This window comes from Oncorhynchus keta, unplaced genomic scaffold (assembly GCF_023373465.1).
Source record: "Oncorhynchus keta strain PuntledgeMale-10-30-2019 unplaced genomic scaffold, Oket_V2 Un_contig_2290_pilon_pilon, whole genome shotgun sequence".
Taxonomy (NCBI): Eukaryota; Metazoa; Chordata; class Actinopteri; order Salmoniformes; family Salmonidae; genus Oncorhynchus; species Oncorhynchus keta.
This window is the reverse complement of record NW_026283111.1, coordinates 1-23,132: the sequence shown is the minus strand read 5'-3', so window position 1 is coordinate 23,132 and position 23,132 is coordinate 1. Positions and strand designations below refer to the sequence as shown.

At 47.9% G+C, this 23,132-nt stretch overlaps 1 pseudogene; it reads right to left on the bottom strand.

Moving 5' to 3' along the window:
- LOC127921649 (b(0,+)-type amino acid transporter 1-like) lies at positions 1-22,508 on the bottom strand (annotated as a pseudogene).
- Between the last annotated feature and the right edge of the window lie 624 nt (positions 22,509-23,132).

Sequence of the window (23,132 nt, the reverse complement as noted above, 5' to 3'; positions counted from 1 at the left end):
TTATGACACAGTACAGAACCTTCATTATGACACAGTACAGAACCTTCATTATGACACAGTACAGAACCTTCATTATGACACAGTACAGAACCTTCATTATGAGACAGTACAGAACCTTCATTATGAGACAGTACAGAACCTTCATTATGACACAGTACAGAACCTTCATTATGACACAGTACAGAACATTCATTATGACACAGTACAGAACCTTCATTATGAGATGCACAGTACAGAACCTTCATTATGAGACAGTACAGAACCTTCATTATGACACAGTACAGAACCTTCATTATGACACAGTACAGAACCTTCATTATGACACAGTACAGAACCTTCATTATGACACAGTACAGAACCTTCATTATGACACAGTACAGAACCTTCATTATGAGACAGTACAGAACCTTCATTATGACACAGTACAGAACCTTCATTATGACACAGTACAGAACCTTCATTATGACACAGTACAGAACCTTCATTATGAGACAGTACAGAACCTTCATTATGAGACAGTACAGAACCTTCATTATGACACAGTACAGAACATTCATTATGAGACAGTACAGAACCTTCATTATGACACAGTACAGAACATTCTTTATGACACAGTACAGAACATTCATTATGAGACAGTACAGAACCTTCATTTCTAAAGTTGTGTCTCAATTGGCACCCTATTCCCTAAGTAGTGCACTACTTTTGACTAGGGCCTATGGGGTAGTGCACCAAACAAGGAAAAGGGTACCATTTGGGATGCAAAAATACATTTGTCCACATCAGTCAGTTTAGGCTGTTTATTATCTTCCTCTATTCGTTTTTCTCAGGAGGAACGACCTCCATCAGCAGCTGGAGGTGCATGGTGATTGGCCCTGCAGGGGAGGTGAGAGGTTAAAGGTCAGATTGGACCAATCAGGCTAATTAAAAGGTGAATAATAAATAAATAAACTTTAATAAAGGTGACATCAGCTCAATCACAGCATGATCTATAGGCTCTGTGACCTTCTGAGTTTGGCTCCACAATGACTGGAATTATCTAAAGGGGAAGAACTCTACTACCGCTCACTGAGGAATAAAACATTTTGATACACAAAGACCCAAGTTGCAGAAGATAATAGTGTCTGCTTCCCAAATGGCACCCTATCCCCTATATTATAGTGCACTACCTTTCACCAGGGCCCATAGGGTAGTGCACTACACAGGGAATAAGGGGCCATTTTGGGACACAAGCCAGTGTTGTCTTCTAGTGCACTACAAAGGGAATAGGCGGCCATTTTGGGATAAAGGCTCTCTCTCAACACTCGAGTGTCAGCAACTCTGAGCAGTGGGTAGTTACTCACTCATGACCCTGCGTGTCCAGCTGAACCTGCGGTGAACGAAGGGGAAGTAGAGCAGCAGACCGCTGAGGATGAAGATGGTACAGTACAGATACTCCAGCTCTGGCTTGTCTATGATCGGTGCTAGGACCAGGTAGCAGGACACTATCATCACCAGCACTGCTATGGGAATGGGACACTGTTGGGGGACAACCAGGACATAACCACCTGTCAGTCTCACAGGAGGGATCTGGGACAGTATTGCTCTAAAAACAGGTTTAAGTGAATCTGGGATTCAGAAAAACATCAAAGCGGTTACCACCCCATTTGTTGTGGTAACCAGCTGAGGGATGTGACTGGAGAAATGGAACCACTCTAAAATGTAGAGACAGATCTATGGATGTAAGGACTGACCGTCCACGAGCTCAACATGATAGTTGTAACTACGTTCTTCCAATAGCCAAGAGATGAAGAGGACTTGGATGTATGGAAATGTGAATCTAGTCTTACCTTGACGGGCCTCTTGAGTTCCTTCCTGGTGAAGCGCATGACGATGAGAGCGAGAGCTGTGAGGCCGTAGAAAGCCCACTGGGCGAAACTGAAGTAGTTGATCAGGGTGTTGATGTCTGCTGGGATAATGTAGAATACGGCCAGAATACCCTACAACCACAACAACAACAGAGTAAACTGAAGTAGTTGATCAGGATGTTGATGTCTGCTGGGATAATGTAGAGTACGGCCAGAATAACCCTACAACCACAACAACAACAAGGGTCAGGTTATAGGTTAGGCCACTGGGGAGCAGTAATGTATAAAGTGATGGGTCAGGTTAACTGAAGTAGTTGATCAGGATGTTGACTGGGGATAATGTAGTAATGTAACCCTAAACCACAACAACAACAACAGTGATGGGTCAGTTATAGGTTAGATGTCTGCTGGGGAGCAGTAATGTATAAAGTGATGGGTCAGTCTGCTTATAGGTTAGGCCACTGGGGGGACAGTAATGTATAAAGTTATGGGTCGGGTTATAGGTTAGACCACTGGGGGGCAGTAATGTATAAAGTGATGGGTCAGGTTATAGGTTGATCAGGATGTTGATGTCCACTGGGGGCAGAATAATGTATAAAGTGATGCGTTGAGGTTATAGGTTAGACCACTGGGGGACAGTAATGTATAAAGTGATGGGTCAGGTTATAGGTTAGGCCACTGGGGGCAGTAATGTATAAAGTGATGGGTCAGGTTATAGGTTAGGCCACTGGGGGCAGTAATGTATAAAGTGATGGGTCAGGTTATAGGTTAGGCCACTGGGGGGACAGTAATGTATAAAGTGATGGGTCAGGTTATAGGTTAGACCACTGGGGGCAGTAATGTATAAAGTGATTGGGTCAGGTTATAGGTTAGGCCACTGGGGGACAGTAATGTATAAAGTGATGGGTCAGGTTATAGGTTAGGCCACTGGGGGCAGTAATGTATAAAGTGATGGGTCAGGTTATAGGTTAGTCCCCTGGGGGCAGTAATGTATAAAGTGATGGGTCAGGTTATAGGTTAGACCACTGGGGGCAGTAATGTATAAAGTGATGGGTCAGGTTATAGGTTAGGCCACTGGGGGACAGTAATGTATAAAGTGATGGGTCAGGTTATAGATTAGACCACTGGGGGCAGTAATGTATAAAGTGATGGGTCAGGTTATAGGTTAGCCACTGGGGGCAGTAATGTATAAAGTGATGGGTCAGGTTATATGTTAGGCCACTGGGGGGGGACAGTAATGTATAAAGTGATGGGTCAGGTTATAGATTAGACCACTGGGGGCAGTAATGTATAAAGTGATGGGTCAGGTTATAGGTTAGGCCACTGGGGGACAGTAATGTATAAAGTGATGGGTCAGGTTATAGGTTAGAACCACTGGGGGACAGTAATGTATAAAGTGATGGGTCAGGTTATAGGTTAGGCCACTGGGGGGCAGTAATGTATAAAGTGATGGGTCAGGTTATAGGTTAGGCCACTGGGGGCAGTAATGTATAAAGTGATGGGTCAGGTTATAGGTTAGGCCACTGGGGGGCAGTAATGTATAAAGTGATGGGTCAGGTTATAGGTTAGGCCACTGGGGGGCAGTAATGTATAAAGTGATGGGTCAGGTTATAGGTTAGGCCACTGGGGGCAGTAATGTATAAAGTGATGGGTCAGGTTATAGGTTAGGCCACTGGGGGGCAGTAATGTATAAAGTGATGGGTCAGGTTATAGGTTAGGTCACTGGGGGGCAGTAATGTATAAAGTGATCGGTCAGGTTATAGGTTAGACCACTGGGGGGCAGTAATGTATAAAGTGTTGGGTCAGGTTATAGGTTAGACCACTGGGGGCAGTAATGTATAAAGTGATGGGTCAGGTTATAGGTTAGGCCACTGGAGGGCAGTAATGTATAAAGTGATGGGTCAGGTTATAGGTTAGACCACTGGGGGCAGTAATGTATAAAGTGATGGGTCAGGTTATAGGTTAGGCCACTGGAGGGCAGTAATGTATAAAGTGATGGGTCAGGTTATAGGTTAGACCACTGGGGGACAGTAATGTATAAAGTGTTGGGTCAGGTTATAGGTTAGGCCACTGGGGGACAGTAATGTATAAAGTGATGGGTCAGGTTATAGGTTAGGCCACTGGGGGACAGTAATGTATAAAGTGATGGGTCAGGTTATAGGTTAGGCCACTGGGGGCAGTAATGTATAAAGTGATGGGTCAGGTTATAGGTTAGGCCACTGGGGGCAGTAATGTATAAAGTGATGGGTCAGGTTATAGGTTAGGCCACTGGGGGGACAGTAATGTATAAAGTGATGGGTCAGGTTATAGGTTAGACCACTGGGGGCAGTAATGTATAAAGTGATGGGTCAGGTTATAGATTAGACCACTGGGGGCAGTAATGTATAAAGTGATGGGTCAGGTTATAGGTTAGACCACTGGAGGGCAGTAATGTATAAAGTGATGGGTCAGGTTATAGGTTAGACCACTGGGGGGCAGTAATGTATAAAGTGATGGGTCAGGTTATAGGTTAGACCACTGGGGGGCAGTAATGTATAAAGTGATGGGTCAGGTTATAGATTAGACCACTGGGGGCAGTAATGTATAAAGTGATGCGTCAGGTTATAGGTTAGACCACTGGGGGGCAGTAATGTATAAAGTGATGAGTCAGGTTATAGGTTAGGCCACTGGGGGCAGTAATGTATAAAGTGATGGGTCAGGTTATAGGTTAGGCCACTGGGGGGCAGTAATGTATAAAGTGATGGGTCAGGTTATAGGTTAGGTCACTGGGGGCAGTAATGTATAAAGTGATGGGTCAGGTTATAGGTTAGGCCACTGGGGGACAGTAATGTATAAAGTGATGGGTCAGGTTATAGGTTAGACCACTGGGGGCAGTAATGTATAAAGTGATGGGTCAGGTTATAGGTTAGACCACTGGGGGCAGTAATGTATAAAGTGATGGGTCAGGTTATAGGTTAGACCACTGGAGGGCAGTAATGTATAAAGTGATGGGTCAGGTTATAGGTTAGACCACTGGGGGGCAGTAATGTATAAAGTGATGGGTCAGGTTATAGGTTAGACCACTGGGGGGCAGTAATGTATAAAGTGATGGGTCAGGTTATAGGTTAGGCCACTGGGGGACAGTAATGTATAAAGTGATGGGTCAGGTTATAGGTTAGGCCACTGGGGGGACAGTAATGTATAAAGTGATGGGTCAGGTTATAGGTTAGGCCACTGGGGGACAGTAATGTATAAAGTGATGGGTCAGGTTATAGGTTAGACCACTGGGGGCAGTAATGTATAAAGTGATGGGTCAGGTTATAGGTTAGGCCACTGGGGGGCAGTAATGTATAAAGTGATGGGTCAGGTTATAGGTTAGACCACTGGGGGGCAGTAATGTATAAAGTGATGGGTCAGGTTATAGGTTAGACCACTGGGGGCAGTAATGTATAAAGTGATGGGTCAGGTTATAGGTTAGACCACTGGGGGGCAGTAATGTATAAAGTGATGGGTCAGGTTATAGGTTAGGCCACTGGGGGGCAGTAATGTATAAAGTGATGGGTCAGGTTATAGGTTAGACCACTGGGGGGCAGTAATGTATAAAGTGATGGGTCAGGTTATAGGTTAGACCACTGGGGGCAGTAATGTATAAAGTGATGGGTCAGGTTATAGGTTAGCCACTGGAGGGCAGTAATGTATAAAGTGATGGGTCAGGTTATAGGTTAGACCACTGGGGGACAGTAATGTATAAAGTGTTGGGTCAGGTTATAGGTTAGGCCACTGGGGGACAGTAATGTATAAAGTGATGGGTCAGGTTATAGGTTAGGCCACTGGGGGACAGTAATGTATAAAGCGATGGGTCAGGTTATAGGTTAGACCACTGGGGGCAGTAATGAATAAAGTGATGGGTCAGGTTATAGGTTAGGCCACTGGGGGCAGTAATGAATAAAGTGATGGGTCAGGTTATAGGTTAGGCCACTGGGGAGCAGTAATGAATAAAGTGATGGGTCAGGTTATAGGTTAGGCCACTGGGGGCAGTAATGAATAAAGTGATGGGTCAGGTTATAGGTTAGGCCACTGGGGGACAGTAATGTATAAAGTGATGGGTCAGGTTATAGGTTAGGTCACTGGGGGCAGTAATGTATAAAGTGATGGGTCAGGTTATAGGTTAGGCCACTGGGGGGCAGTAATGAATAAAGTGATGGGTCAGGTTATAGGTTAGGCCACTGGGGGCAGTAATGGATCAGGTTATAGGCACATTATTCTTTTTATAATTCTGCAAGCTCTGTCAAGTTGGTTGTTGATCATTGCTATAATATATAATGTAATTTATCAGACACTTTTATCCAAAGCGACTTCCAGTCATTCATGCAGACATTTTATGTATGTTTCTTCCTGGGAATTAAACCTCCTGTCTTTGCACTGCAAGCACCATGCTCTACCAACTGATGTGCAGAGATTCTCAACACGTAGTCCAAACTGTAACCAGGTCACTCAGGAACATTCAAAGTCTTCTTGTTAACAACATCTTAAGGGTCCGCCCCTTTTTTTCATTTTTTGTCTAAAATCACATACCCAAATATAACTGCCTGTAACTCAGGCCTTGAAGCAAGCATGTGCATATTCTTGGTACCATTTGAAAGGAAACACTTTGAAGTTTATGTCAATGTGGAAGGAATGTTGAGAATGTAACACAATAGGTCTGGCAAAAGATAATACAAAGAAAAAAATACCCTTTTTTTTGTACCATCATCTTGGAAATGCAAGAGAAAATCCATAATGTATTATTCCAGCCCAGGTGCAATTTAGATTTTGGCCACTAGTTAGCAGCAGTGTGTTTGCAAAGTCAGACTGATCAAATGAACCTTTGCATTTCTGTTCAAAATTTGTCCTGGTAAAATTTCTTGTTACTTACAACCTCATGCTAATCACATTAGCCTACGTTAGCTCACCCATCCCCTGAAAGGGTAAACGATCCCGAAGAAGTTAAGCATCTCCAGTGTATATCTGGCCTTGTGTTTTTGGTTATTGATCTGGTGAAAGGTGAATTTGGGGCGGCCTAGTGGTTAGAGCGTTGGACTAGTAACCGGAAGGTTGCAAGTTCAAACCCCTGAGCTGTCGTTCTGCCCCTGAACAGGCAGTTAACCCACTGTTCCTAGGCCACTGGGGGCAGTAATGTATATGGAGATGGGTCAGGTTATAGGTTAGGCCACTAACCTAAGTTAAGAATTTGTTCTTAACTGACTTGCCTAGTTAAATAAAGGTAAAATAATAAAAAAAATTTGTCTCCCAGTGTTTGTTGGAAAGCAGACTGAACCAGGTCACCACCATGCTGGAAAATATGAAGACTGGTGCTCAGTCATGTGACGTGTTCAATTTGTCCCAAACATAACGCTTTGTATTCAGGACAAAAAGTTAAGCCACATTTTTTTCAGTTTTACTTTAGTGCCTTATTGCAAACAGGATGCATGTTTAGGAATATTATATATATTATTATATATATATATATTATAATATAACAAGGCGTCCTTGTTTTCAATGACATTTAAGTTAGTTTTGTGCAGTAACTGCAATGTTGTTGTTAAACTCTGTAACTGCTTTAAAGTCACCATTGGCCTCATTGTGAAATCCCTGAGCGGTTTCCTTCCTCTCTGGCAACTGAGTTAGGAAGGATACCTGTATCTTTGTAGTGACTGGGTTTATTGATACACCATCCAAAGTTTAATTCAAACCTTTTGGGATAGGGGGCAGCATTTTCACTTTTGGATGAAGAGTGAACTGCCTCCTACTCTGTCCCAGATGCTAATATATCAATAGTATTAGTAGTATTGCATAGAAAACACTCTTAAGTTTCTAAAACTGTTTGAATGATGTCTGTGAGTATAACAGAACTCATATGGCAGGCGAAATCCTGAGAAAAATCCAACCAGGAAGTGGGACATCTGAGGTTTGTAGTTTTTCAAAGCTTGGCCTACCGAATACACATTGAGATATTGGTAAAGTTGCACTTCCTATGGCTTCCACTATATGTCAACAATCTTTTGAAACTTGAATGAGGATTCTATAAAGGAGAGGCTCATGAGACCTCTTTGAGTCAGTAGTCTGGCACAGTGTCTCAGTCTCATGACGCTCGCTCCCGACAGACTTACCTCTCGTTCCAGTGCTTTTCTTCAGACAAAGGAATTCTCCCGGTGGAACATTATTGATGTTTTATGTTAAAAACACCCTAAAGATTGATTCCATACATCGTTTGACATGTTTCTAAAGGACTGTAACAGAAGTTTTTGAGTTTTTGTCTGGACGAAGTGCCTGCGCCTCATGAAGATGGTTTACTGGGCTGAACACGCTAACAACAAGTGGCTATTTGGACATAAATGATGGACTTTATGGAAATTTATGGAACAAATCAGTCATTTATTGTCGAACTGGGAGTGCCTTCTGATGAAGATCATCAAAGGTAAGTGAATATTCATGGTGTTATTTCTAACTTTGTTGACTCCAAAATGGCGGATATTCCTCTGGTTGTTTTGGGTTCTGAGCGCCGTTCTCAGATTATGCTTTTTCCGTAAAGTTTTTTTGAAAGGTTTCAAAATAAGAGGTTCACCAATTTGTACTATTTTGTGTATGTCCATTACATGAAATCCAAATCAAAATATATTTAAATTACAGGTTGTAATGCAACAAAATAGGAAAAAAAACCACCAAGTGTGATGAATACTTTTGCACTGTATCTCAGACTTACATTGAAGATGAGGGCAGGGGAAGGAGTGTAACGCTTCAGACTGATATAGGACAAGATCTTTACCATGTGACCCTCTCTTCCTGCCGCATAGGTCAACCTGAGGTGGGACAGAGCACAAACATGTCAGTTCAAACATAATATTGGCAATATGTTGAACCTGAATTTGGTTTCTTTCTTTTCACCATTTTTAACTCTGCTTTTGCTCTGTTCTTTTAGAAAAGCAGATTCAATCTGTTAAACACTTTGTGACAACTGCTGATATAAAAAGGGTTTTATAAAATACATTTGTTTTGATTAAACTTGATTAGCAAAAACAATGTCTTCCTGAAGTTGTCCCTTTACCTGCCGGCTGTGAAGCAGCTCCCATTGGCCGCTCCGAAGGTGGAGAAGACGACAAACACAGGGACGACCCACGACAGGGGGTACAGCACTCTGTCACCAAAAGTCTAAGGGGCAGAAGATGACAAACACAGGGACTACCCACGACAGGGGGTACAGGACTCTGTCACCAAAAGTCTAAGGGGCAGAAGACGACAAACACAGGGACTACCCACGACAGGGGGTACAGCACTCTGTCACCAAAAGTCTAAGGGGCACAAACAAGTCCCTCCGAGGAGACGGGGGGGGAGACGGGGGGGGACACAATAAATCAAATGTAATTGTTTGTTGTTGTAATAATGCGTCTTGTTCTTGCTAAGGGAGAAATGATGAGCCACACCAATGGCTTCCTCTGTCTCCGCCCCTCTCTATCTCCATGACGACCCTCTTACCACAGCAACAGCGGGAGACTGCAGCAGTTCCGTAGGGGTCATGGCGCTGAAGTAGGCAATGTTGACCAGCACATAGCACAAAGTCACCAAGGGAATACCAATGATAATGGCCAGGGGAAGGTTTCTGTTAGAGAGAGATAGAGAGAGAGAGAGAGAGAGAGATAGAGAGAGAGAGAGAGAGAGATAGAGAGAGAGAGACATACAGAGAGATTTAGAGAGACAGAGTGTTAGTGTGAGATAGAGAGACTACAACCAACACATGTTACACAGAGACCAGTGTTAGTGGATTATGTAGCACACAGATAGAGACAGAGACAGAGAGTTGATTAAACTCTTGTTGTCTCCCTAACAGGAAAGGAGGTGGCGTGTGAATGCCAAGGGAACCCAGGCTTCCCCGAAAATCAGACCAATAAAACAAATACAATCATTAAAACAATTTATCTGTGGCTGAATCAATTGAAGTGGCTGAATCAATTGAAGTGGCTGAATCAATTGAAGTGGCTGAATCAATTGAAGTGGCTGAATCAATTGAAGTGGCTGAATCAATTGAAGTGGCTGAATCAATTGAAGTGGCTGAATCAATTCTTAAGTGGCTGAATCAATTGAAGTGGCTGAATCAATTGAAGTGGCTGAATCAATTGAAGTGGCTGAATCAATTGAAGTGGCTGAATCAATTGAAGTGGCTGAATCAATTGAAGTGGCTGAATCAATTGAAGTGGCTGAATCAATTCTTAAGTGGCTGAATCAATTGAAGTGGCTGAATCAATTGAAGTGGCTGAATCAATTGAAGTGGCTGAATCAATTGAAGTGGTTGAATCAATTGAAGTGGCTGAATCAATTGAAGTGGCTGAATCAATTGAAGTGGCTGAATCAATTGAAGTGGCTGAATCAGAAATCCCCAAGTGGCTGAATCAATTGAAGTAGTTGAATCAATTGAAGTGGCTGAATCAATTGAATGACCCATTTGGACACTCACCTGTTTGGGTTTTTGAGCCCCTTTTGGAGCTCCTCTGTTATAAAGTTCAGCTGATTCCTGAGAGACAACACGTGTTTATAGAACCACATATAAACAGGTTGGGTTGACATTCAAAACAGAAATCCCCAATGATACCCAACCCCCAGCTTAGTGCAATACTTTGACTGGAGCACTATGGGCCCTGCCTAGAGAGCCAAAGGCCCTGATTAGAGTGCTTACGTGCCCCCTGACCCTGAGAGAACTATGGGCCCTGACTAGAGAACTATGGGCCCTGACTAGAGAACTATGAGCCCCCTGACTAGAGCGCTACGGGCCCCTGACTTGAGCACTATGGGCCCTGACTAGAGAACTATGGGCCCTGGCGAGAGAACTATGGGCCCTGACTAGAGAACTATGAGCCCCCCCTGACTAGAGCGCTACGGGCCCCCCTGACTTGAGCACTATGGGCCCTGACTAGAGAACTATGGGCCCTGACTAGAGCGCTACGGGCCCCCCTGATTAGAGCCCTATGGGCCCCCCTGACTAGAGAACTCTGGGCCCTGACTAGAGCGCTATGGTCCCCCCCTGACTAGAGCGCTATGGGCCCTGACTAGAGAACTATGGGCCCTGACTAGAGAACTATGGGCCCTGACGAGAGAACTATGGGCCCTGAGTAGAGAACTATGGGCCCTGACTAGAAAACTATGGGCCCTGACTAGAGAACTATGGGCCCTGAGTAGAGAACTATGGGCCCTGACTAGAGAACTATGGGCCCTGACTAGAGAACTATGGGCCCTGATGAGAGCTACGGGCCCCCTGGCTAGAGAACTATGGGCCCTGACTAGAGAACTATGGGCCCTGACTAGAGAACTATGGGCCCTGACTAGAGCACTACGGGCCCCACTGACTAGAGAACTATGGGCCCTGACTAGAGAACTATGGGCCCTGACTAGAGCGCCACGGGCCCCCCTGATTAGAGCCCTATGGGCCCCCCTGACTAGAGAACTCTGGGCCCTGACTAGAGCTCTATGGGCCCCCCTGACTGGAGCGCTATGGGCCCCTGACTAGAGCGCCACGGGCCCCCTGTCTGGAGTGCTACGGGCCTTGACTAGAGTGCTACGGGCCCCCCTTGACTAGAGCGCTATGGGTCCCCCTGACTAGAGCGCTACGGGCCCCCACTGACAGAGCGCTACGGGCCCCCCTGACTAGAGCACTATGGGCCCCCTGACTAGAGCGCTATGGGCCCTGACTAGAGCGCTACGGGCCCTGACTAGAGAACTATGGGCCCTGACTAGAGAACTATGGGCCCTGAGTAGAGAACTATGGGCCCTGACTAGAGCACTACGGGCCCTGACTAGAGCGCTACGGGCCCCCCCCCTGACTAGAGAACTATGGGCCCCCCTTGAATAGAGCGCTACGGGCCCCCACTGACAGAGCGCTACGGGCCCCCCTGACTAGAGCGCTACGGGCCCCCCCTGACTAGAACGCTAAGGGCCCTGATTAAAGTGCTACGGGCCCTGACTAGAGCGCTACGGGCCCCCCTGACTAGAGTGCTACGGGCCCCCCTGACTAGAGCACTACGGACCCTCCTGACTAGAGCGCTACGGGCCCTGACTAGAGCGCTATGGGCCCCCCCTGACTAGAGCACTATGGGCCCCCCTGACTAGAGCGCTATGGGCCCTGACTAGAGCGCTACGGGCCCCCCTGACTAGAGCACTACAGGCCCCCCTGACTAGAGCGCTACGGGCCCCCCTGACTAAAGCACTACAGGCCCCCCCTGACTAGAGCGCTATGGGCCCCCCTGACTAGAGCACTACAGGCCCCCCCTGACTAGAGCGCTATGGGCCCTGACTAGAGCTCTACGGGCCCCCCTGACTAGAGCGCTACGGGCCCCCCTGACTAGAGCGCTACGGGCCCTGGTCAAAAGTATTGACCTATTTAGGAAGTAGGGTGCCATTTGGGATGCAGGTGTAGTCTTACCACCCATTGTAGGCCCAGAGCCCGTTGTAAAACGCCAGTCCAATGGATCCAAAGGAGGTTGAGGCTCCTTCAAATGGGTTGGACAGATTCTCAGTGTTTCCTGGACACAAACAGTATGTACACTACCGTTCAAAAGTTTGAGGTCACTTCGAAATGTCCTTGTTTTTTAAAGAAAATCACATTTATTGTCCTTTAAAATAACATTAAATTGATCAGAAATACAGTATAGACATTGTTAATGTTGTAAATGACTATTGAAGCTGGAAACGGCTGATTTTTAATGGAATATCTACATAGGGAGTACAGAGGCTCATTATCAGCAACCATCACTCCTGTGTTCCAATGACACATTGTGTTAGCTAATCCAAGTTTATCATTTTAAAAGGCTAATTCATTATTAGAAAACTGGCTCTAACCAGAATAGAAAGAGGAGTGGGAGGCCCCGGTGCACAACTGAGCAAGAGGACAAGTACATTAGAGTGTCTAGTTTGAGAAACAGATGCCTCACAAGTCCTCAACTGGCAGCTTTATTAAATAGTACCCGCAAAACACCAGTCTCAACATCAACAGTGAAGAGGCGACTCCGGGATGCTGCCCTTCTGGGCAGAGTATCAAAGAAAAAGCCATATCTCAGACTGGCCAATAAAAACAAAGAAGATTCAAATGGACAAAAGAACACAGACACTGAACAGAGGAACTCTGCCTAGAAGGACAGCATCCCGGAGTCGCCTCACTGTTGACGTTGAGACTGGACAGAGGAACTCTGCCTAGAAGGCCAGCATCCCGGAGTCGCCTCTTCACTGTTGGCGTTGAGACTGGACAGAGGAACTCTGCCGAGAAGGCCAGCATCCCGGAGTCTCCTCTTCACTGTTGACGTTGAGACTGGACAGAGGAGCTCTGCCTAGAAGGCCAGCATCCCGGAGACGCCTCTCACTGTTGACATTGAGACTGGACAGAGGAACTCTGCCTAGAAGGCAGGAATCCCAGAGTCTCCTCTTCACTGTTGACGTTGAGACTGGACAGAGGAACTCTGCCTAGAAGGAATCCCAGAGTCAGGAATCCCAGAGTCTCCTCTTCACTGTTGACGTTGAGACTGGACAGAGGAACTCTGCCAGAAGACCATCATCCCAGAGTCTCCTCTTCACTGTTGACGTTGAGACTGGACAGAGGAACTCTGGCTAGAAGGCCATCATCCCAGAGTCTCCTCTTCACTGTTGACGTTGAGACTGGACAGAGGAACTCTGGCTAGAAGACCATCATCCCAGAGTCTCCTCTTCACTGTTGACGTTGAGACTGGACAGAGGAACTCTGGCTAGAAGTCCAGCATCCCAGAGTCTCCTCTTCACTGTTGACGTTGAGACTGGACAGAGGAACTCTGGCTAGAAGAGCCAGCATCCCAGAGTCTCCTCTTCACTGTTGACGTTGAGACTGGACAGAGGAACTCTGGCTAGAAGGCCATCATCCCAGAGTCTCCTCTTCACTGTTGACGTTGAGACTGGACAGAGGAACTCTGGCTAGAAGGCCAGCATCCCAGAGTCTCCTCTTCACTGTTGACGTTGAGACTGGACAGAGGAACTCTGGCTAGAAGGCCATCATCCCAGAGTCTCCTCTTCACTGTTGACGTTGAGACTGGACAGAGGAACTCTGGCGAGAAGGCCATCATCCCAGAGTCTCCTCTTCACTGTTGACGTTGAGACTGGACAGAGGAACTCTGGCGAGAAGGCCATCATCCCAGAGTCTCCTCTTCACTGTTGACGTTGAGACTGGACAGAGGAACTCTGGCTAGAAGGCCATCATCCCAGAGTCTCCTCTTCACTGTTGACGTTGAGACTGGACAGAGGAACTCTGCCTAGAAGGCCATCATCCCAGAGTCTCCTCTTCACTGTTGACGTTGAGACTGACAGAGGAACTCTGGCGAAGGCCATCATCCCAGAGTCTCCTCTTCACTGTTGACGTTGAGACTGGACAGAGGAACTCTGGCTAACTCCCAGAGTGGGCGTTGAGACTGGACAGAGCCATCATCCCAGAGTCTCCTTCACTGTTGACGTTGAGACTGGACAGAGGAACTCTGGCTAGAAGGCCAGCATCCCAGAGTCTCCTCTTCACTGTTGACGTTGAGACTGGACAGAGGAACTCTGCCTGGACAGAGGAACCATCATCCCAGAGTCTCCTCTTCACTGTTGACGTGAGACTGGACAGAGGAACTCTGGCTAGAAGGCCATCATCCCAGACAGAGGAACTCTGGCTCTGGCGAAGGCCATCATCCCAGAGTCTCCTCTTCACTGTTGACGTTGAGACTGGACAGAGGAACTCTGGCTAGAAGGCCATCATCCCAGAGTCTCCTCTTCACTGTTGACGTTGAGACTGGACAGAGGAACTCTGGCTAGAAGGCCATCATCCCAGAGTCTCCTCTTCACTGTTGACGTTGAGACTGGACAGAGGAACTCTGGCTAGAAGGCCATCATCCCGGAATCTCCTCTTCACTGTTGACGTTGAGACTGGACAGAGGAACTCTGGCTAGAAGGCCATCATCCCAGAGTCTCCTCTTCACTGTTGACGTTGAGACTGGACAGAGGAACTCTGGCTAGAAGGCCATCATCCCAGAGTCTCCTCTTCACTGTTGACGTTGAGACTGGACAGAGGAACTCTGGCTAGAAGGCCATCATCCCAGAGTCTCCTCTTCACTGTTGACGTTGAGACTGGACAGAGGAACTCTGGCTAGAAGGCCATCATCCCAGAGTCTCCTCTTCACTGTTGACGTTGAGACTGGACAGAGGAACTCTGGCTAGAAGGCCATCATCCCAGAGTCTCCTCTTCACTGTTGACGTTGAGACTGGACAGAGGAACTCTGGCTAGAAGGCCAGCATCCCAGAGTCTCCTCTTCACTGTTGACGTTGAGACTGGACAGAGGAACTCTGCCTAGAAGGCCATCATCCCAGAGTCTCCTCTTCACTGTTGACGTTGAGACTGGACAGAGGAACTCTGGCTAGAAGGCCATCATCCCTGGAATCTCCTCTTCACTGTTGACGTTGAGACTGGACAGAGGAACTCTGGCTAGAAGGCCATCATCCCAGAGTCTCCTCTTCACTGTTGCCGTTGAGGTGTTTTGAGGTCCCTCCTCCGAACACAGTTTTTGGTTTGAATTTTGGCTTCAGGAAGTATTCACGCCCCTTGATTTTGTTTCAATATTTTGTTGTGTTACGGCCCGAATTTTATTAAATTTAGATTTTGTCTTACTGACCTACAAACAATACTCCATTATTGTCAAAGTGGTATTACGTTTTTAGAAATGTTTACAAATGAATTAGAAATTAAAAACTAAAATGTCTTGAATCAATAAAGTATTCAACCGCTTTGTTATGCCACAAATAAGGGAATAGGGCTCTGGTCTAAAGTGCAAGGGAATAGGGCTCTGGTCTAAAGTAGTGCACTATGTAGGGAATAGGGTGCCATAGGGCTCTGGTCTAAAGTAGTGCGCTATGTAGGGAATAGGGCTCTGGTCTAAAGTAGTGCGCTACTATGTAGTTGCACTATGTAGGGAATAGGGTGCCATAGGGCTCTGGTCTAAAGTAGTGCGCTATGTAGGGAATAGGGCTCTGGTCTAAAGTAGTGCACTATGTAGGGAATAGGGTGCCATAGGGCTCTGGTCTAAAGTAGTGCGCTATGTAGGGAATAGGCTCTGGTCTAAAGTAGTAGGGAATAGGGTGCACTATGTGCACTATGTAGGGAATAGGGTGCCATGGGGCTCTGGTCTAATGTAGTGAGTGCACTGTAAAGGGAATAGGGCTCAGGTCTAATGTAGTACACTATATAGGGAATAGGGTGCCATAGGGCTCTGGTCTAATGTAGTGCACTATAAAGGGAATAGGGTGCCATAGGGCTCTGGTCTAATGTAGTGCACTATAAAGGGAATAGGGCTCTGGTCTAATGTAGTGCACTATATAGGGAATAGGGTGCCATAGGGCTCTGGTCTAATGTAGTGCACTATAAAGGGAATAGGGCTCTGGTCTAAAGTAGTGCACTATATAGGGAATAGGGCGCCATAGGGCTCTGGTCTAATGTAGTGCACTATAAAGGGAATAGGGCTCTGGTCTAATGTAGTGCACTATATAAGGAATAGGGTGCCATAAGGGAAGCAGACAGAATGTGTAAAGTACCAACCTTGTGCCAAGAGGACGATGCCCGCCACTATGATGACCAGGATGATGAGAAGCTTGGCTGCAGTGAAGAAGTTCTGGACATAGTTGGCTAGCTTCACACTGAGACAGTTCACCAACACGATCAGAACTGGAGGGGGAGGAAGAGGAAGGAAGAAGAGGAGGAATATTTTATTAATCCATTTGAGACAGAAGTTAGTCTTCTGCTGTAGTCAACCCCTCTGACACACACACACACACACACACACACACACACACACACACACACACACACACACACACACACACACACACACACACACACACACACACACACACACACACACACACACACACACGTGTATGAGGCTGGAACTGTGGGCATCTACTAGTCTCATGCTACTGTAGTGCCCAGGGAGCAGTTAGGGGTTAAGAGCCTCGGGATCAGTTTAGGGGTTAAGAGCCTGGGGATCAGTTCAGGGGTTAAGAGCCTGGGATCAGTTCAGGGGTTAAGAGCCTGGGATCAGTTCAGGGGTTAAGAGCCTGAGGATCATTTCAGGGGTTAAGAGCCTGGGGATCAGTTCAGGGGTTAAGAGCCTGGGGATCAGTTCAGGGGTTAAGAGCCTGGGGATCAGTTCAGGGGTTAAGAGCCTGGGGATCAGTTCAGGGGTTAAGAGCCTGGGGATCAGTTCAGGGTTAAGAGCCTGGGGATCAGTTCAGGGGTTAAGAGCCTGGGGATCAGTTCAGGGGGATCAGTTCAGGGGTTAAGAGCCTGGGGATCAGTTCAGGGGTTAAGAGCCTGGGGATCAGTTCAGGGGTTAAGAGCCTTAAAGGGATCAGTTCAGGGGTTAAGAGCCTGGGGATCAGTTCAGGGGTTAAGAGCCTGGGGATCAGTTCAGGGGTTAAGAGCCTGGGGATCAGTTCAGGGGTTAAGAGCCTGGGGATCAGTTCAGGGTTAAGAGCCTGAGGATCAGTTCAGGGGTTAAGAGCCTGGGGGATCAGTTCCTGGGGATCAGTTCAGGGGTTAAGAGCCTGGGGATCAGTTCAGGGGTTAAGAGCCTGGGGATCAGTTCAGGGGTTAAGAGCCTGGGGATCAGTTCAGGGGTTAAGAGCCTGGGGATCGGTTCAGGGGTTAAGAGCCTAGGGAGCAGTTTAGGGGTTAAGAGCCTGGGGATCGGTTCAGGGGTTAAGAGCCTGGGGATCAGTTCAGGGGTTAAGAGCCTGAGGATCAGTTCAGGGGTTAAGAGCCTGAGGATCAGTTCAGGGGTTAAGAGCCTGGGGATCAGTTCAGGGGTTCCTGGGGGGTTAAGAGCCTGGGGATCAGTTTAGGGGTTAAGAGCCTTGCTCAAGTGAACAACAACAGTTGATGGTATATAGGAGCAGGAGGAGGAGGAGGCGGGAGGAAGAGATGGAGGAGGAGGAGACGGGGAAGAGGAGGAGAAAAGGGGAATAGGAGGAGGAGGAGAACACAAGGCAGGAAGAGCATGTGGGGGTCAAGTCATTTTAAAATGAATCTTTACTCGATCCCAGGCTCTTCTCAAAAGGCATTGGAGAAGAAGGTCAGAGGGCAGGGACCTTGGATCTTCTCCTCCAATACGATGGAAAGAAAATTGAGATAGAGCCATGGTTTTAATTAAGTCCATTCAGGAAGTGCATGCCAATTGTTTTCTATTAAGATTTTTCATAATTCAAGAAAGATTCACACTCACAGATGCACACTGCAGCCAGGCACTTGGTGACCACAATGGGAGGAGTGCATCCTGGGTAGAACGGGTGTGGAGGTGTACTCTGCGAAGCTCAGGGCGATGATGGCGAAGGTGGAGGGCTGTAGGACCATGATGGTGCTCCATGAGTAGAGGTAGGCCATCACTGACCCATAGGCCTCCATCAAGTACACATATTCCCCTCCAGACTTAGTGATCATGGTGCCCAGCTCCGCGTAGCACAGCGCCCCTGCAGGCAGACAGGCAGGCTCAGAGATGGACAGCTAGTTGACACGAGACCTGCTGCTGTTTCAGGGATTTCCTATCAATGTGTCCAATTAAGACCTAGACAACCAGGTGAGTTCCTAACTAATCAATTAAGACCTAGACAACCAGGTGAGTTCCTAATGAATCAATTAAGACCAAGGCAACCAGATAAGTTCTTAACTAATCAATTAAGACCTAGACAACCAGGTGAGTTCCTAACTAATCAATTAAGACCTAACCAACCAGGTGAGTTCTTCAATAATCAATTAAGACCTTGAAAACCAGGCGAGTTCCTCACTAATCAATTAAGTACTACAAAAACTGGTGAGTTCCTAACTAATCAATTAAGACCTAGACAACCAGGTGAGTTCTTCACGAATCAATTAAGACCTAGAAAACCAGGTGAATTTGTAACTTATCAATTAAGACCTAGACAACCAGGTGAGTTCCTAACGAATCAATTAAGACCTAGGCAACCAGATGATATCTTAACTCATCAATTAAGACCTAACCAACCAGGTGAGTTCTTCAATAATCAATTAAGACATAGACAACAAGGTGAGTTCTTCACTAATCAATTAAGACCTAGACAACCAGGTGAGTTCTTCACTAATCAAGTAAGACCTAGGCAACCAGGTGAGATCTTCACAAATCAATTAAGACCTAGAAAACCAGGTGAGTTTGTAACTAATCAATTAAGACCTAGACAACCAGGTGAGTCTTCACTAATCAATTAAGACCTAGACAACCAGGGGAGTTCCTAACTAATCAATTAAGACCTAGCCAACCAGGGGAGTTTGTAACTAATCAATTAGACCTAGGCAACCAGGGGAGTTTGTAACTAATCAATTAAGACCTAGACAACCAGGTGAGGGGAGTTCCTAACTAATCAATTAAGACCTAGACAACCAGGTCAGGGGAGTTCCTAACTAATCAATTAAGACCTAGACAACCAAGGCAGTTAGTAACTAATCAATTAAGACCTAGACAACCAGGGGAGTTCTTAACTAGTCAATTAAGAGTTACTAACTAATCAATCAGGAGATGAAATCTAGTCTCATCATAAGTCAGCAGGGTTCATGTTGGGAGAGGAATTCCCTCCTAGCCTCTTAATAACTCAGAGGGGTTCATGTTGGGAGAGGAATTCCCTCCTAGCCTCTTAATAACTCAGCAGGGTTCATGTTGGGAGAGGAATTCCCTCCAAGCCTCTTAATAACTCAGCAGGGTTCATGTTGGGAGAGGCATTCCCTCCTAGCCTCTTAATAACTCAGCAGGGTTCATGTTGGGAGAGGAATTCCCTCCTAGCCTCTTAATAACTCAGCAGGGTTCATGTTGGGAGAGGAATTCCTCCTAGCCTCTTAATAACTCAGCAGGGTTCATGTTGGGAGAGGAATTCCCTCCTAGCCTCTTAATAACTCAGCAGGGTTCATGTTGGGAGAGGAAATTCCCTCCCTAGCCTCTTAATAACTCAGCAGGGTTCATGTTGGGAGAGGAATTCCTCCTAGCCTCTTAATAACTCAGCAGGGTTCATGTTGGGAGAGGAATTCCCTCCCCTAGCCTCTTAATAACTCAGCAGGGTTCATGTTGGGAGAGGAATTCCCTCCTAGCCTCAGCTTTAATAACTCAGCAGGGTTCATGTTGGGAGAGGAATTCCCTCCTAGCCTCTTAATAACTCAGCAGGGTTCATGTTGGGAGAGGAATTCCCTCCTAGCCTCTTAATAACTCAGCAGGGTTCATGTTGGGAGAGGAATTCCCTCCTAGCCTCTTAATAACTCAGCAGGGTTCATGTTGGGAGAGGAATTCCCTCCTAGCCTCTTAATAACTCAGCAGGGTTCATGTTGGGAGAGGAATTCAGCAGGGTCCCTAGCCTCTTCTTAATAACTCAGCAGGGTTCATGTTGGGAGAGGAATTCCTCCTAGCCTCTTAATAACTCAGCAGGGTTCATGTTGGGAGAGGAATTCCCTCCTAGCCTCTTAATAACTCAGCAGGGTTCATGTTGGGAGAGGAATTCCCTCCTAGCACTATGTCCATGTTTAATAACTCAGCAGGGTTTACTGGTTTGGGGGATTGAACACACGGACACAATCCTTCTCCAGTTAGAATACCTCCCAAATGGAACCCTATTCCCTATATAGTGCACTCACTTTAGACCAGGACCCTATGCCTTTATAGTGCACTACTTTCCAGGGCCCTAAGGGGTAGTAGGACCACCTAGCCCAATAACTCAGGGGTTATGGGTGCCATCTGGGATGCAGCTCCAGTCCTTAACTCACACGGGGCCTATGTCCACTGTTTACACGGGGCCCTTTCTCACATTGAGCCCTCCCAAACGGGGCCCTTTCACACTGAGCCCTTTCACACGGGACCCTATTGGGCCTTTATAAAGAGCCCTTCACACGGGGCCCTTCTTACACTGGCTCCTTCTACACAGGGCCACTTCTCCACAGGGTTACAAAGAGCCATCTGGGATTGCAGCCCTTCTCACACGGGGCCCTTCTCACACGGGGCCCTTCTCACACGGGGCCCTTCTCACACGGGGCCCTTCTCACACGGGGCCCTTCTCACACGGGAGCCCTTCTCACACGGGGCCCTTCTCACACGGGGCCCTTCTCACACGGGGCCCTTCTCACATTGAGCCCTTCTCACACGGGGCCCTTCTCACACTGAGCCCTTCTCACACGGGACCCTTCTCACACAGGGCCCTTCTCACAAAGAGCCCTTCTCACACGGGGCCCTTCTCACACTGAGCCCTTCTCACACAGGGCCCTTCTCACACAGGGCCCTTCTCACAAAGAGCCCTTCTCACATTGAGCCCTTCTCACACAGGGCCCTTCTCACACAGGGCCCTTCTCACACAGGGCCCTTCTCACACAGGGCCCTTCTCACACGGGGCCCTTCTCACAAAGAGCCCTTCTCACATTGAGCCCTTCTCACACAGGGCCCTTCTCACACGGGGCCCTTCTCACACGGGGCCCTTCTCACACGGGGCCCTTCTCTCACACTGAGCCCTCCTCACACGGGGCCCTTCTCACACTGAGCCCTTCTCACACGGAGCCCTTCTCACACTGAGCTCACACGGGGCCCTTCTCACACGGGGCCCTTCTCACACGGGGCCCTTCTCACACGGGGCCCTTCACACTGAGCCCTTCCTCACACTGAGCCCTTCTCACATTGAGCCCTTCTCACACTGGGCCCTTCTCACACGGGGCCCTTCTCACACGGGGCCCTTCTCACACTGAGCACTTCTCACATTGAGCCCTTCTCACACTGAGCCCTTCTCACACGGGGCCCTTCTCACACGGAGCCCTCCTCACACTGAGCCCTTCTCACATTGAGCCCTTCTCACACGGGGCCCTTCTCACACGGGGCCCTTCTCACACGGGGCCCTTCTCACATGGACCCTTCTCACACTGAGCCCTTCTCACACTGAGCCCTTCTCACACGGGGCCCTTCTCACATCGAGCCCTTCTCACACGGGGCCCTTCTCACACTGGGCCCTTCTCACACTGAGCCCTTCTCACACGGGGCCCTTCTCACACGGGGCCCTTCTCACACTGAGCCCTTCTCACATTGAGCCCTTCTCACACGGAGCCCTTCTCACATTCTCATTCTTCACATTGTCTGTCTGTCTGTCTGTCTGTCTGTCTGTCTGTCTGTCTGTCCGTCCGTCCGTCCGTCCGTCCGTCCGTCCGTCCGTCCGTCCGTCCGTCCGTCCGTCTGTCTGGGTCCCCAGTGTAGCCTGTCCGTGTGTGTCTCCTCACCCAGTGTAGCCTGTGTGTGTGTGTGTCTCCTCACCCAGTGTAGCCTGTGTGTGTGTGTGTCTCCTCACCCAGTGTAGCCTGTGTGTGTGTGTGTCTCCTCACCCAGTGTAGCCTGTGTGTGTGTGTGTCTCCTCACCCAGTGTAGCCTGTGTGTGTGTGTGTCTCCTCACCCAGTGTAGCCTGTGTGTGTGTGTGTCTCCTCACCCAGTGTAGCCTGTGTGTGTGTGTGTCTCCTCACCCAGTGTAGCTAGCACCCCGCAGGCCCAGGTAGCTAGCACCAGGCGGCCCAGACACACAGACAAGGTCCTACAGCTCCCAGTTTCCAGCAGCACTGCCTTAGGGGAGATGAAGATGCCGGAGCCGATCATGGTTCCTACGATCAGACAGATCCCACTCAAAAAGGCCCACCTGCAGAGCGAGACAGGAAGTGGTTATGACAACTTCCTGTGACGGTGATACAGGCGGTACATTAAACCCGGGATACCTAGTCAGCGGGGAAAGGGGGAACCAGTCAGTTGGGGAAAGGGGGGATACCTAGTCAGTTGGGGAAAGGGTCTACCCAGGGAAAGGGGGGTACCTAGTCAGTTGGGGAAGTTGGGATACCTAGTCAGTTGGAAAGGGGGGATACCTAGTCAGTTGGGAAAGGGGGATACCTAGTCAGTTGGGGGAAAAAGGGGGATACAGTCAGTTGGGGAAAGGGGGATACCTACTCAGTTGGGGAAAGGGGGGATACCTAGTCAGTTGGGGAAAGGGGGGGGTACCTATTCAGTTGGGGAAAGGGGGGGATACCTACTCAGTGGGGGAAAGGGGGATACCTACTCAGTTGGGGAAAGGGGGATACCTACTCAGTTGGGGAAAGGGGGGATACCTACTCAGTTGGGGAAAGGGGGGATACCTCGTCAGTTGGGGAAAGGGGGATACCTAGTCAGTTGGGGAAAGGGGGATACCTAGTCAGTTGGGGAAAGGGGGATACCTAGTCAGTTGGGGAAAGG